The 12,854-nt window shown below is 38.5% G+C and overlaps 1 protein-coding gene across 8 annotated transcripts in view; it reads right to left on the bottom strand.

Moving 5' to 3' along the window:
* TRIP12 (thyroid hormone receptor interactor 12) overlaps positions 1 to 12,854 on the bottom strand; it is an 81,913-nt gene that overhangs the window by 60,961 nt on the left and 8,098 nt on the right. The window contains exon 1 of one of the 8 annotated variants that reach the window (XM_068406843.1): positions 11,651 to 11,702. The exons of the other annotated variants lie outside the window; for them this stretch is intronic. The gene's annotated coding sequence lies outside the window, so the exon portion shown is untranslated. Of the gene's footprint in view, positions 1 to 11,650; positions 11,703 to 12,854 lie in introns of those variants that run through there. 8 annotated transcript variants of the gene reach the window in all.

Here is a 12,854-nt window from a genome sequence, read left to right as displayed (position 1 = left end):
GGGGAGGGAAGAAGGAAAAAACAGAAGGATGTTTATATGCTTTGGAAGTTCAGAACATTTTCTTCCCATAAGTTGCACATCTTGCCAGCCAGAACCCACAGTTCAGCATACTTATCAGAAAATGTTAAGTCTAAGACTTCAGATTTGTATTCCTTCACTTCAATGTTCATAACATTAATTTACTTGATCAGCTGTATCTGTGACAAATCTAGTCAGTTAAGGTAGAAGCAACTTTCTAAATATACAAGCATACAATACATGTAAGAGTTGAGACTTTAATTGCAACTACACTGAAGAACTTACTGCATATGGTTCAGTAACTGCTGAATTGTTTTGGACCTACATTACTTAGTTTTAATCTGATCTCTTAGCTGCACCTCATTTTTGTTCACTGCTCACAAGGTTCTCCTCATTTACCTGCAAACATACACACCTATTTTCTTGCCTTGCAAGCAAGCACTTGCAAGCACTCGTTCAAATACTTCTACTTCACCAGCTCATTCAGAAATTCGTTACTAAGATGACTTTTTAGTCCAGTTAGTTGCTTTAAACTGAGTCTTGTGCAGCTGATTTTGACACAATACTCTTCCTTACTATGCTCTCTAAATTCAATAGTTATCCACTCTGCCCAGCTCTTTTTCCACTGCAGTCCTCACCTCCAAGCATAAATTTCATGTCAAAGCTCTATGCAGGCAGAAGCTTGTATTTTCACTTTAGCAGCCTCTTGTCCCTTCTGCTTGTAGAAACAGTTCATGGAATAACTTAGGGAGTGGGTAAAACAACATACTGAAGATTTCCTAGAAAAATTTTCAGTGACATCTCCCAAAATCTCATCTTCCCTCCCTTCTTCCTGACAGCAAATTTCTATACACAAACAAGGGAAAAAGATACTGTCCCATGAGCTGCAGAGTGCTGTAAGGTACAGTAAGGGGGGTGGATTTCAGCTGCATTCATGCAAATCCTGGGTTATTCAGCTGCATGAAAGCATTGAGCCCTAAGGAATTACAAGCTTTTCTTCTCCCAACATAGGAGGAGGAAGTTACCACTTATTTTCTTATCTGCTTCCATTTCTACCTTCTCCCCATTGATAGCCATAAGATGTCTACACGATTTAAAGATGCTAGAGTACACTTAGGCTAATCTGCTGCACTGTATCTAATGATGTAAAGTTCACATGGTAACGTTTATCAGATTAACTCCTTTTGATAAAGAAACCACACAGAATTGGACTGAATCATACATTAAGCTGAACTGTATTCTTTTTGTATTCTCCCCCTTCAATGCTTAAAGAGAAAAAAAAAAAACCACACACAGAGAAATACATGCACAGACACACTAGAGCAAATTCAGTACACAGAGAAAAAAAATCTTCAGGACAAACAAGATTCTACAGCCTCCTAGTACTGTAACATTACCTCACTGCTGGGAAGACAAACAAGTAGGTATCAAGGAAATTTCTTCTTAAAATGTGCACATTGAGTGGTAAAGAAACAGATTGCTACACCTCTCCCAGCACAGAATTTCTACAAACTTAAATAGTTGCATCACTTTTGTCAGTTCTCTTGGAAGACATTAATAACACACTGATAGGAAGACAAGCAGAGTTTAAGAGCATAGAGGCAAACTCCTCTTCAGCCCTAATGCCTTTTTGATACAGGGTTCAACTGGAGTGCAAGAGTTAAAGACTTGGCTGGAAAGGACCTTTTGAGATCATCTGGTCCAACCTCCTGTTGAAAGTAAGACCTTAGATTATGTTAGAGCGCTCTCATTCTGCTAAGAAGTGACAATTTCCAACCGTGATGACAAAATCTGAGTTCTGAGCAAGAGTAGAAAGGCAAAAGGCGATTCATGAGAGACACCCTGAAGAAAGGCAAAAGAAAAAATCCCAAATTAAGTAAGATATCAAAATACCATGCTAGATACAAAGGCACACAGAGAAGACACTAACAGACTACCAGAAAATAGTATTTTCAGCAGAAGTATTTGATAAAAAGTCATGCAATAGATGTCAGTTCAAGTAACCTGAGATCTCAGATCTGTGTAGATGTACAGGTGTGCAAGGACACACTCCCCATCCCTCCCAAGGACAACCTCTCTGACAAGAAAAGAAACAACTCTAGCCCCGTTCCTCAATGCAATCACATATGGCTCAGAAAGAATTACCTCCCCCTCAGCTCATCAAAAACACAATCTAGTAACAAGGACAAAGGTGAGGAAGTATGCAAAATGGGCATGTAAGCTACAAATATCAAAGGAGTCCAGTCACTGAAGACATTATAGACTTAGGACTAGCTCACATGTCCATTTTTACACTGGGTAACTTTAGACAATACATAAGCTGCTAGCCAGAGAGATTTTTCCAAATTGCTGACAAAAAACAACCTTCAGCACAATATTCTTAGATTTATTTACAATGGAAGAGTTCTTTTTACTTTGGCTACTCCATAATCATTAGAGTGGAAGCATTTCTTAACCATTTCAAAAATACCCATATATTAAAAGAGGTACGGATACTGCAGAAAACTTCTCAAATACCAGTCAGCTATAGACAGCAGAACATTCCTGTGCATCTGGACAGCTTAAAGGAACCAAAAAAATGCTGCTCATGTTCTATTCTGTAGATGGTTGTACAGGATACAAAGCTGAGCTCAGATGTCTCAGGTCTGTTTGCACAAGTGTCCCCAGCTCATGGTACACAGGAATCCACAGCTTCATTTCATTACTGAAGAAAGAATCACCGTTTTAGTGCACTGAGAAATTAAACCAGGACTAAAGCTTAACTAAAATCTTGTGAGCTGGTTAAGGGGGCTAGGTAATGTTAAGATTGTAAAGCCTTTATCTCCTACACTCCTTTCCTCTGGAAGACTAGAAGCTGCAGCCTGAGGAGAAAAAGTAACCAAGTTGCATGGAACAAATACAATGCTGTTTTGAGCACATCCCTCTTCAATTCTGCCATCTCACTGCTTTGTTTTCTCTTATGTTCATCAAGGACAAAAATATTACAAGTTGTATCACTCTTCTTTGGACTGCATTTTGGTCCACAAAGTATACAGGCATCATTTTGATCTTAGATCTTCATCCAAAAGAGAAGTTAAGAAAAACAGAAAGCAATTTCATTTTACTCTTTTGCTTCTCTCTAGTTTAGCATTCTGTATCTTTGGAAATTAAAAGTGTTGTCAACAGCAATTAATTCTCTCATTTTTGAGAGCATCAGCAATAGAGTTTATTATAAAAACAATCTCTTAGAACATTTATTTACAAGGGTAGATCACAACTTAATTCAAAGAATCTGCCCCTTTTAAAAAAAAAAAATTTCAAAGTTCTTCTCCAAATAAACCAAGTTTGTTACCTTTCCATGTCACTGTTTGTAACATGTCCAAGCTAGGTGAATGTAAGTTTTCCATCAGTGTACGGTTTGACTTGAATTCATTAATGAAGGAAGGGAACGCTCTTTCAGTGGCAGAATGCCAGAACTCAACACTTCAAAAAAATATTCTCATGTTTACAACACCTGGTAGTTGCTCTGTCTTCAGTGCTCTGTTTTGTTTTTTTTTTTTTAACCAGCTAAACATTAAGTTCTGTTGCATAATTCAGTCAATTCTGCAGCAGTTAAATTTTTTCTGCTCACAAATATAAAGAGTATCAAAAGCATAAGAACCCAGAAACTTCTGAATCAATCTATATTCAGCAAAAGAACAGTCTGGTCTGGATAGCTGCAAGTCAGCCAGCAACAGCTCAGCTTCATAAGAAGCCCAGAGATATTTAAGCCATCTCAGTAACATGGAATATTTGTTACACCACATGGAGAACCAGCATACATAAACACAGTAAACATGCAGAATATTGAACTAGTTTGTCTTTTTGTTGACAGATCTTTTTTCCTTTCAGCACAGCAATAGGAAAGAGAAAGGAAAAGCAAGGAACAGGTGTGTTCAAGATTTATTCTTCTGTACACTTGTGTCACAGAAGAAAATTCCTCTGCCAAATCAGATCCTATAGCAAGAGCTTGACTTCACATCTACAGGAACCTTAAACTTACTGTTACTGACAAGCTGCTAGACAGAGAAGTTTACACTATGAGAGTCTCAGTATGCAATTCTGCTACCTCGTGCTAATACAAGTGTGGTTCCAACTTGTTAGCAACAATGGAAATAATACTTTTTTCTTCACCCCTTTTTTTAAATTCAACAAAAGCAACTGGTATCTCCAAGGGAAAGAACATATTATCCAGCAGCCAAATTCTGACCAGAACTCTGCTATTCGTACCCAGAGCGAACTGATGCGAGTTCTTTGTTTCTAGCACGCTCCCAACAAAAACCATCACAGGCAATAGAAGTAAAATCTCATCCGTCCTTCATTTTCAGCTTCTCTAGAAACCCTTGTTTGTAGAAGCCAAAATTCACTATTTGTATGGTGGCTTAAGCTTTCACTAACATTATCAAAAACGTGCTGCCTGGCAAGCTTGAGGGAGAACATTCTCTTCAGAAGAGGGGAATGAATTTGAATGAGGAGCTTTTACCTTCTGTGAGACAACATGAATGAAAGCACAGAGCCCTTCATGAAGTACAGATCAGTGACACTGCCAGAAACAAAGACAAGCTAGCAGGTAGGTGGTCAAGTTAAGACCAAGTAAACAGGCACAGGAAAGTTGGAGGAGGTGGCATTTATCACCAGCAAAGAAAAAAAAAAATCAGCTGAGCTATTTAGTGCAAATTTCAATTTAGAAGCTTGATTTCAGTATTGTCACACAAGTGAACCAAGAAGTACCCAAGATCATCACCTACTCCAAGACTGCCTTGCCCAATGCTTAATGCTCAGCTACCTTTGAGCTGCATACCTCCATTCTAACCCCGCAGACCAGATGGTGCCTTAGCTGCAGTTTGCCATTCACCTGCATCTGGCACACACAGCCCTTAAGTAAAACCAAGTGCAGTAGCACTACAAGACAAATACTGATACAATGCATACTCATGTCCTACCCGCATAGCCTGTTAGACAATACATGCCCCAAGCTGCAGCACAGCAGGTTGCCTGAGCCCTGACAAGTTCCTAAACAACTTTTGCCAAGCTATCTTAAATTACAGAGAGACCTAGTGAGCTCAGTGGCTAGTAAAACATGGTTTGGCCACCCGAAGTCTAAATTGACGTAAGATGATCTCTGCAATCTTCTAGACAACTCAAGGAGGAGGTGCAATCAAAAAGAGCAGAACTTTAATTAGCCACTAGACTGAAGAAATTCAGAGACTAGCTCTTACTGAAGTTACTGATGGAAGAAGAAACAAAAAACAGCTGACAGGTACATGCAGATTAGACAAGTGCCACAGATAAACCCAAGATTACAGGTCTACGGACATTATGTAGATCTACCTTGAAAACAAGGTAGAGAGGGAGGAGACTGGGTTTTCATTTTGATAATATTCAGCTTCAGCTTGATGTTAATTTACATACAGAAATGCCAGAAGTTGAGAAGCCTGTTGACTCATACTAGCAGGTCTCAAATAGAAACACTTTAAAGCTTAAAAAAAAAAAAAAAGGCTTAAAATCTGTGTTTCTAAGGGAAAGGGGGAGGGGGAGTACTCACCTGTTATCTACTTAACCAGAATGAGTCTCAAGCTTTTGCATCTTCAGAATATCATTTAGAAAAATTTTGGATAGATCAGGAGGATCTCAGGAGTTTTCCTTTTGTTTTTCTCACCACTGACATTTAGCACCGACTCAAGCTGACATCTGTTGAGGCTTCCTTTCCTACACTGTCTCAGGCAGGTTATGCTATCCTCCTGAACAAAGACTTCTACCCAAATGCTACAGAAAAAAGGTCATAGGCCTAACGCATAGCAAGATTTCTATGACACATGATACAATCTGAGAAATGGTTTAATTGTAATTGTTGAGTAAGAAATCCAATTAAAACAGGTTAAGTTTCCGGCTTCCTCAGTACTGGTTTTGCATATGGATCTTTAGCTATCACAAGGATACTGCAACAACAAACAAAGGGTTTAAAACACATTTAAGGTTTCTGAACTGAGTAGTGCTCAAACCAATGGGATCTTGGAATTACGTGCACAGATGCATCTTCTTGGCCAAAGAAAAACAATTTATACATTGACATTACACCTTGCAGTGATGTAATTAAGAGCAAGGTCCAATACAAATACCAAATTACTGACATAGGCACAATTAAAGACATTTACCTTGTATGAAATCATGAACCAAACTACCTACCAAATATCTGTACAGTGAAACAGAAGAGAAGTTCTGTATGAAGCTGAACAAAAGGAAGTCACACCCAAAGAAACACCGTTAAACACTAAGGATTAAGCTGATCCTATCATTGATAGGGTGACGACTTTACAGTGCTCAGAGCTATTCTTTCACAGTAACTACACAGACAAACATACAATATTGGCTTCCACAGCCATGTTTTAGGAAGGTTACAACCTTTACAGTCATGCAAAAAGTTGTCAAAAGCCAGAGTATCAAGATTTATGAAAGAATTAAATAACTTTATGGCACACTTCCTTGATGAGATAGTCTACTCTCCACTCCACACATACACACCTTTTCAGTACCTGACAAATAAAACGAGTTTGTGGGAACGAGGCATTGTACATGGGGACCACAGAGTACGGGAAAGGCAAATGAGCATCCCAAGAACCTGAATAGAGGGAGTTAAGATGCTGAACTTGGACAAATCTAAATATTAGAGCTCTTTAAAATGCTTTTTAGCAGTATGCCAGACTTACTTTTAATTTTAAGCTAGACAAGAACACACCATCACAAGCTTTAATACAAAGACTACTACAAATTCCTCTCTTCCTTCCCATATATGCAAGTACCACCAGCCCTTTTTTTCTGCTTTACCTCACCAATGACTCTTACCTCCTCTCTCCCAGGCTACCCACACACTTTCCTTGCACAAGCACCAACTGTAACTATGCCCATATTTTATAGTTCAGTAGATTAACAAGTTGACACTAATAAGGTATTTTTCCTTAGGGTCACAGCATGGCCAGGTTTGCCAAAGCCTGAATTCCTTGCTGATAGTCAGTCACTTCAGAGTTGGAAGACAGGCTACTTACTTCCTGGCAAGGAGATGTTCCAATAGATGCTGCTTACTAAATCCGTTCAACGCTTTTTGCTACCTCCTAGCTAAACTGCTGCTCTCCGAGATACTGAAAGGATTCACAGACTACCAGTAATACAGAACGCTTATCAGAAGAACACACTTTCTCCACAGCTCCAAGATACTTATAAAAGACTAAGCAGAGCTGTAGGCTTTCTATAGCTTGATCTTAGGACCAAAATTATTATTTAAGAACTAGATATTACAATAGTTGATTTGATAAGCCTTTGCTCTTGCAATTTGCTCTGTGACCCAATCAGAATACTCAGGAGTTGCCTCCTATACAGGTGACCTTTTAACCTACACTAATGCTTAACTGTGCCATACAAGCAAACCTACAACCTATCACCCCCAATCACTGCAATTTGAAAACAGCTTGATCTGTCCAGCACGAACTTCTTCCACAGAACTGAAAGTTAAACTGTTTGAAAACATTGCTCACCAAACTTGCAGTATCTATTAAGAATTAGTTTCAACTACTTCCTATTAAATGTCTATTTTGATTAATTAGAAAGTGGAGGGTATGCAGCTTCTAACATTGAATTTTCAAATGAGCAGTCTGGTGTTGTAGTTTCAAATATCAAGGACAGCATATGCCATTAGCATATACTAATATGACAATATTTATTACATTAAACAGCTGCATGATAAGAGTCTGAAAGTTTCAGGGGTGCTTTTTTATTTTTAAGAAGAACATTTCAGATGTTCTTTATAATGTGTGCTTTATAATGGATACTTTTCCAATTAAAAAGACAGCATAAACATTCTGTACATATTCAAGTATGACAGCCATTCTGAGCCAAACACACTTTTTTTTTTTTATATCTCCATTATCTCTAAGCTTAATAGTGATTACACTTCCTTACAACTCTTCATGCCAGATTTAACTTACTATTCAAGTTACAGCACAGACTAAGGAGAGAAAACCTAAACAAGCCAGTCTTCAAGGCATCAGAGCTATCAGTCTGCACTATATATCTTTTCTGCTGAACTCTACTGTATCTTCCACAGATTATCACAGTACTGAAGAAAATTAAAAAAACAACTAGATTTCTTGGGAGACACTCTAGTGAATGTGGTCATCTAAATAAATTAAAGGAAAGTCAGCCCCTCTAATCCAAAGCCTAACTGAAAGTTTTGTGTAGTTGGTAGAAGGTAGTTTCCAACTACTACATATACTTATCCAAAGTTCCTACCTTTGAGTATGTCATTATTTCAAGTCCCTTCTCTTACACAAATACCTCAGAAGGTACAGGGATAGAGTACAATTATTAGTGTCACTCTAATGCCTGTGCAGGCCATTTTCATGTTAGAATTCAGCACAAACTTCAGGAGATGGTCAAAAATATAGACAATTGCATCTGTACAACTTTATATAGGCAATCTAAAACCTGACACTGTGAACTATCACAAATTGTCACTAGTAAAAGCTTTCAAGTTCTTCTGATGCAACCTGAAATTAGATCAGCTTCTCCACTCTCCCACCACAAATGCTACTCCAGTCTATGCAAGCATAAAGAACAAAGCAGCTTAGATGATGTATTTCAAAATTCTTCCCATCTCAAAGCTGGGCTACTAACCTTCCCAATCTCCCCAACGACACAGCAAACACACACCAAGAACAGGTGCAACTCTAGTTTGTTGCCATAACCTGGAATACTATTAAGTAGTAACAAACTACCCTGATTTTGGACGCACCTTGACTTAACTAAGCTTAGACATTTAAATCACTATATTCTACTACAGGTCGAGCTTTTGCTTCTAGCTGCCACAAGTCTGGACTTGCACTAGTCACGTTCTGCTTTTGATATTGCCAACAGAAAGACCAAACCCTTCTGAAGCAGGCTTTTTTAACAAGTTAGATAATACACATAAAGAAAAGACAGGGGCTTAGAAGCCCCAACTCAGCTATGTCTCACACAAGCTATCGGAGCATCAGAGGAAATACAGTAGTTTGCACCTTCTCTACTTGTCACGCTCAGTGATCTCAGAGCAGCATTCCTGAGTCAATGGGCACAAAACTCTTAGGTCCCTGCCTCAGCTTTCAAAGCTTAAGCATGCTGGGTTAACATCTTTAGAACACCTTCCCTTAAGAGAACTAGCACAGAGATCCCCATGGGAGCAACTACCTTTCATGGTATAGCTATAACATTTACGACAATGCAGCTGGAGTCAGTGGTATAAGAACTGAGCACTTATATATACTTTTGCACTGTTTTTTCTCCTTCTGTTAGCCTTTATAAGATATTTCAGGCTAGAAGTCAGGCATTTAAAGTACTCCAATCAAAACTGATCCAAAAACAGAGTAAGGAAGAATTGTCCCTTTGTTTTAAAAAACTAACGAATAAAACAAACTACTATTTAAAAAGAGATCCCATTAGAGTTGACAGTATTTCCATGCATTGGCCCTCTCCCTTCCTCAGAAACTAAGATTTAAGACTGGTTCTTTCAAATACTTTTCACAGGACAGCCTACCTTACTTCTCTATGTCAGTGGTGCCATGAAATTATATTTGTTTACTCTATGAACGTACATAGACAGACATTCTCACTGAACCACAGTTTAGCAAAAGAGTACAAGTACTCTTTGATGAGGACTATCAAACTACAGCTTTCCACCCCTCTCAGTTTCAAAGCTCTGTTACAGCAAACATACTACAGCAAGATTATTTTTGTCTAAAGTACTTCCATCTTTTAGACATAACTGGACTTAAAATACACACAGCTACTGTGAATGTGCAGGCAGAGGCCCAGTGTCGAGAAAAACAGTTGGAAATGACAGTTTCCATAAGCTATAGGTGCTTAAACATTTGTAACACTTCAAGGCAGGCAAGAATCTTAAACTTGTGATGTAATTAAATCTTGAAACCCTAATTCAATAGGGATAGGACATCAGCAGATTCCAGAAGTGAAAGTTGTTTTTGACGGCAGGACTCAGCACACTTGCTACTATTTCCAGGCTTATAGAAGTCATTCATTATCTTATTTCTGTTTTGTTAAATCCAAAACTATTTAAATAACCAATTGCTGTTAAGCAGCATCCAAATAGAAAACATCACCATATGAGTTTAGCAGAAAGTATTTGTACTGATGAACAGACTTTTTCCCATAGAAGGTAACTATGAAATAAGATGAAAGCTTTATTGTTGTTACGGCCTTGCTTATTTCAACACAACTACCCAGGTGATATGGTCATCGAAAGCCAGAGCTGTTCACGCAAAACTCCTATTTTTCCAAAACTATCAAAACTTGTAAGTTCCCTTTCCCCTCCTCCTTTCCTCCCCCAAACAGTACATATGCTTCAAAAATATGGAACAGTAAATTATTCTAATGACAACTTGCAATGCCATGAAGTATAAATAATACCAAGCAGCATGGAGATCCTATACCTCAGTACTAAAAACACAAAGTTTTGCTACAAGCCAAGCCCTTGTCAGTTGACACACGCATTAATGACTACATGTTCCAGTTACTCACAGAGTGATACTGGAGGGGAAGGGTGGTGGTGTGTGGAGGAGGAACCAATGCTTAGGTAGATATACCACTACAGAGTAACTGAGAATTCTCCAGTGCTTTTGTACAAACAGTATTTATCTGGAATACTCCATCCCGTCACAGTTGGCCTTGGTCAAAAGAGATGAATTCCAGTTGAAAGAAGAGAAAAGTGCTCTTACAGAAGGTGACTAATAACGCCTGTATTATTTAGCCTGGCAACAAGAAGGTTATAAATGCTTTCTGTAAGTGCCAAAGGTGAAACACCAAGAGAAGAATATTACTTAAAATGAGAGGACAGCATTGATACAGTTAGCAGGCAAAACAAGTTATGAGAAACTTTCAGGCTGGAAATTAGATGATCCTAAATTTCAAGAAACAACATGCTGAAAGAATCTCCCAGGAGGGCTGAAGAATTGAAAAAGTAAGTATGAAAACAAAGCCAACGCAGGCACTTAGCTGCTTTTTAGATGGTTGCAAGCTAGAGATTTAAGTGATATACCAACAATATTAGCAGATTACACTTTTGATATTATGAGGTCTCTAAGCTTATTCCTAGATAGTAGTACTTCACTGTCTTTACAGACAACTGACAAATACCAAGTTCTGTTGTTCTACTAGGCCAACCAATGGAGAGACGAGATGCTCACGTTGCTCAGGACTAAAACGCTCAGGTACAAAAATAACTTTAAAGGCTCAGTTCCTAGAAAAGACTAGTACCCCCACTGTGATCTTTTTGCTAAGGAAGTAATTGGAACACCATTCTTGTTATCAAAACACCCTTTCCTTCTCAGAAGGTGAAAGAAGTCAGAGAAAACACTGCTGGAAGCAAACCTATACTATCTGCAGTTTGTAAAGCTTTTCTTGTCACATTCCATGGTACCTACCACTGAAACTCTGTTGTGACTAAGTAAAGAAAACTTGTCCCCACACCTTTTGCTGGGAAGGAGGAGGGGAGGCAGAAGATAGCTCTCCACAAAACAAGTTACTGCAGCAAGCAGTGAGTTCTAGGATTTAAAAATAAAAAACCACAAACCATACACCACACTTTTGGATAGGGTTGTTCTATGCAGAGGTTGTTTATCCAGCTTGATCCTTCTATTGCTGTGTCACTCTGTGCCCATATGTTCACGTTTGATATCTCCCAAATGCATGTGTATTGGGGGGGGGGGGGGGGGGGGGGGGGGGGGGCGGGCGGGGGGGGGGGGGAAATATGCCAGTGTTGATACATTCAGAAAACCAAACCAGCTACTTGATTTTTTTTTGAAAGAGCTCCATGTAGAACTAACAGACAAAAACACAGGAATGCTATGAAAGTGGAACATAGAAATTTTGTAATTGAGTGATCAACAACATTAGAGACAACTGATATTTCAGAACTGGTTACAGAACAGAGAAACTCAAAATAGTAATTTAACTCTGTTGCTAGATCAGTTAATGATAACACCTGCTATCTATTTTTTATTTGCCATCTTATTGAGCTGACTTTCCAAATAGCCTGACATAATTTCATTGAAGGAATACAATATTGCAAATCTAAAAATCTGTAAGGAAGAAACCATTTCTTAGTTGAAGGGGAACAGCTTTTAAATGAAAACACATTAAGCAATTTTGTGATGCACAGCAAGCTACTTCGCTTACTTCTGATTAAGTTTTTAAAATCCTTCAGCACCACTAAAACATGATTAAAATTAATTGAATTACTAGTACAGGTGAAATCTAATAGGGTTTTCGGTCATTTCAAGTGGCTGTGAAACTGCCACAAAAAAAGATACCACAAACAGAAGCAACACTAATTTAGAACTGTCAGACTGCTAAGAACAGGTCAAGGGGGTTGACACAGTGACACTACAGGTGTTGCCAGCAGGAAGCACAGTTAGAATTTAAGTGTAAGATCTCAATCCGATAGCAAGTCAGACTTTGTCTGAACTAAAGACATGAAGTAAAGGGTTTTGAAAAACAGATGATACTACTACATTAAGTTTATCCATTGACTTAAGTTACCTATTCAGAATCTACTTTACTTAAAACTACAACAGTAGTTTTAACAGCTTTTGGCTAAGTCTGTGACAGAGGAAAAAGCATGATGCACCTAGGGAATATACTCTGCTCCAGACAACCTCTGGAAGCAATGAAGTATAGCAACAAGTGTGTTCATTGCACTGTATTTTGAAAGTGGCAGGTTGAGATTACTTTGCTTGTCACTTCAGTGGAGTCTCATTACTACATTCGTATTTACC

Source organism: Nyctibius grandis, chromosome 8 (assembly GCF_013368605.1).
Source record: "Nyctibius grandis isolate bNycGra1 chromosome 8, bNycGra1.pri, whole genome shotgun sequence".
Taxonomy (NCBI): domain Eukaryota; kingdom Metazoa; phylum Chordata; class Aves; order Nyctibiiformes; family Nyctibiidae; genus Nyctibius; species Nyctibius grandis.
The sequence above is the reverse complement of the archived record's forward strand: the minus strand, read 5'-3'. Positions and strand labels throughout refer to the sequence as shown.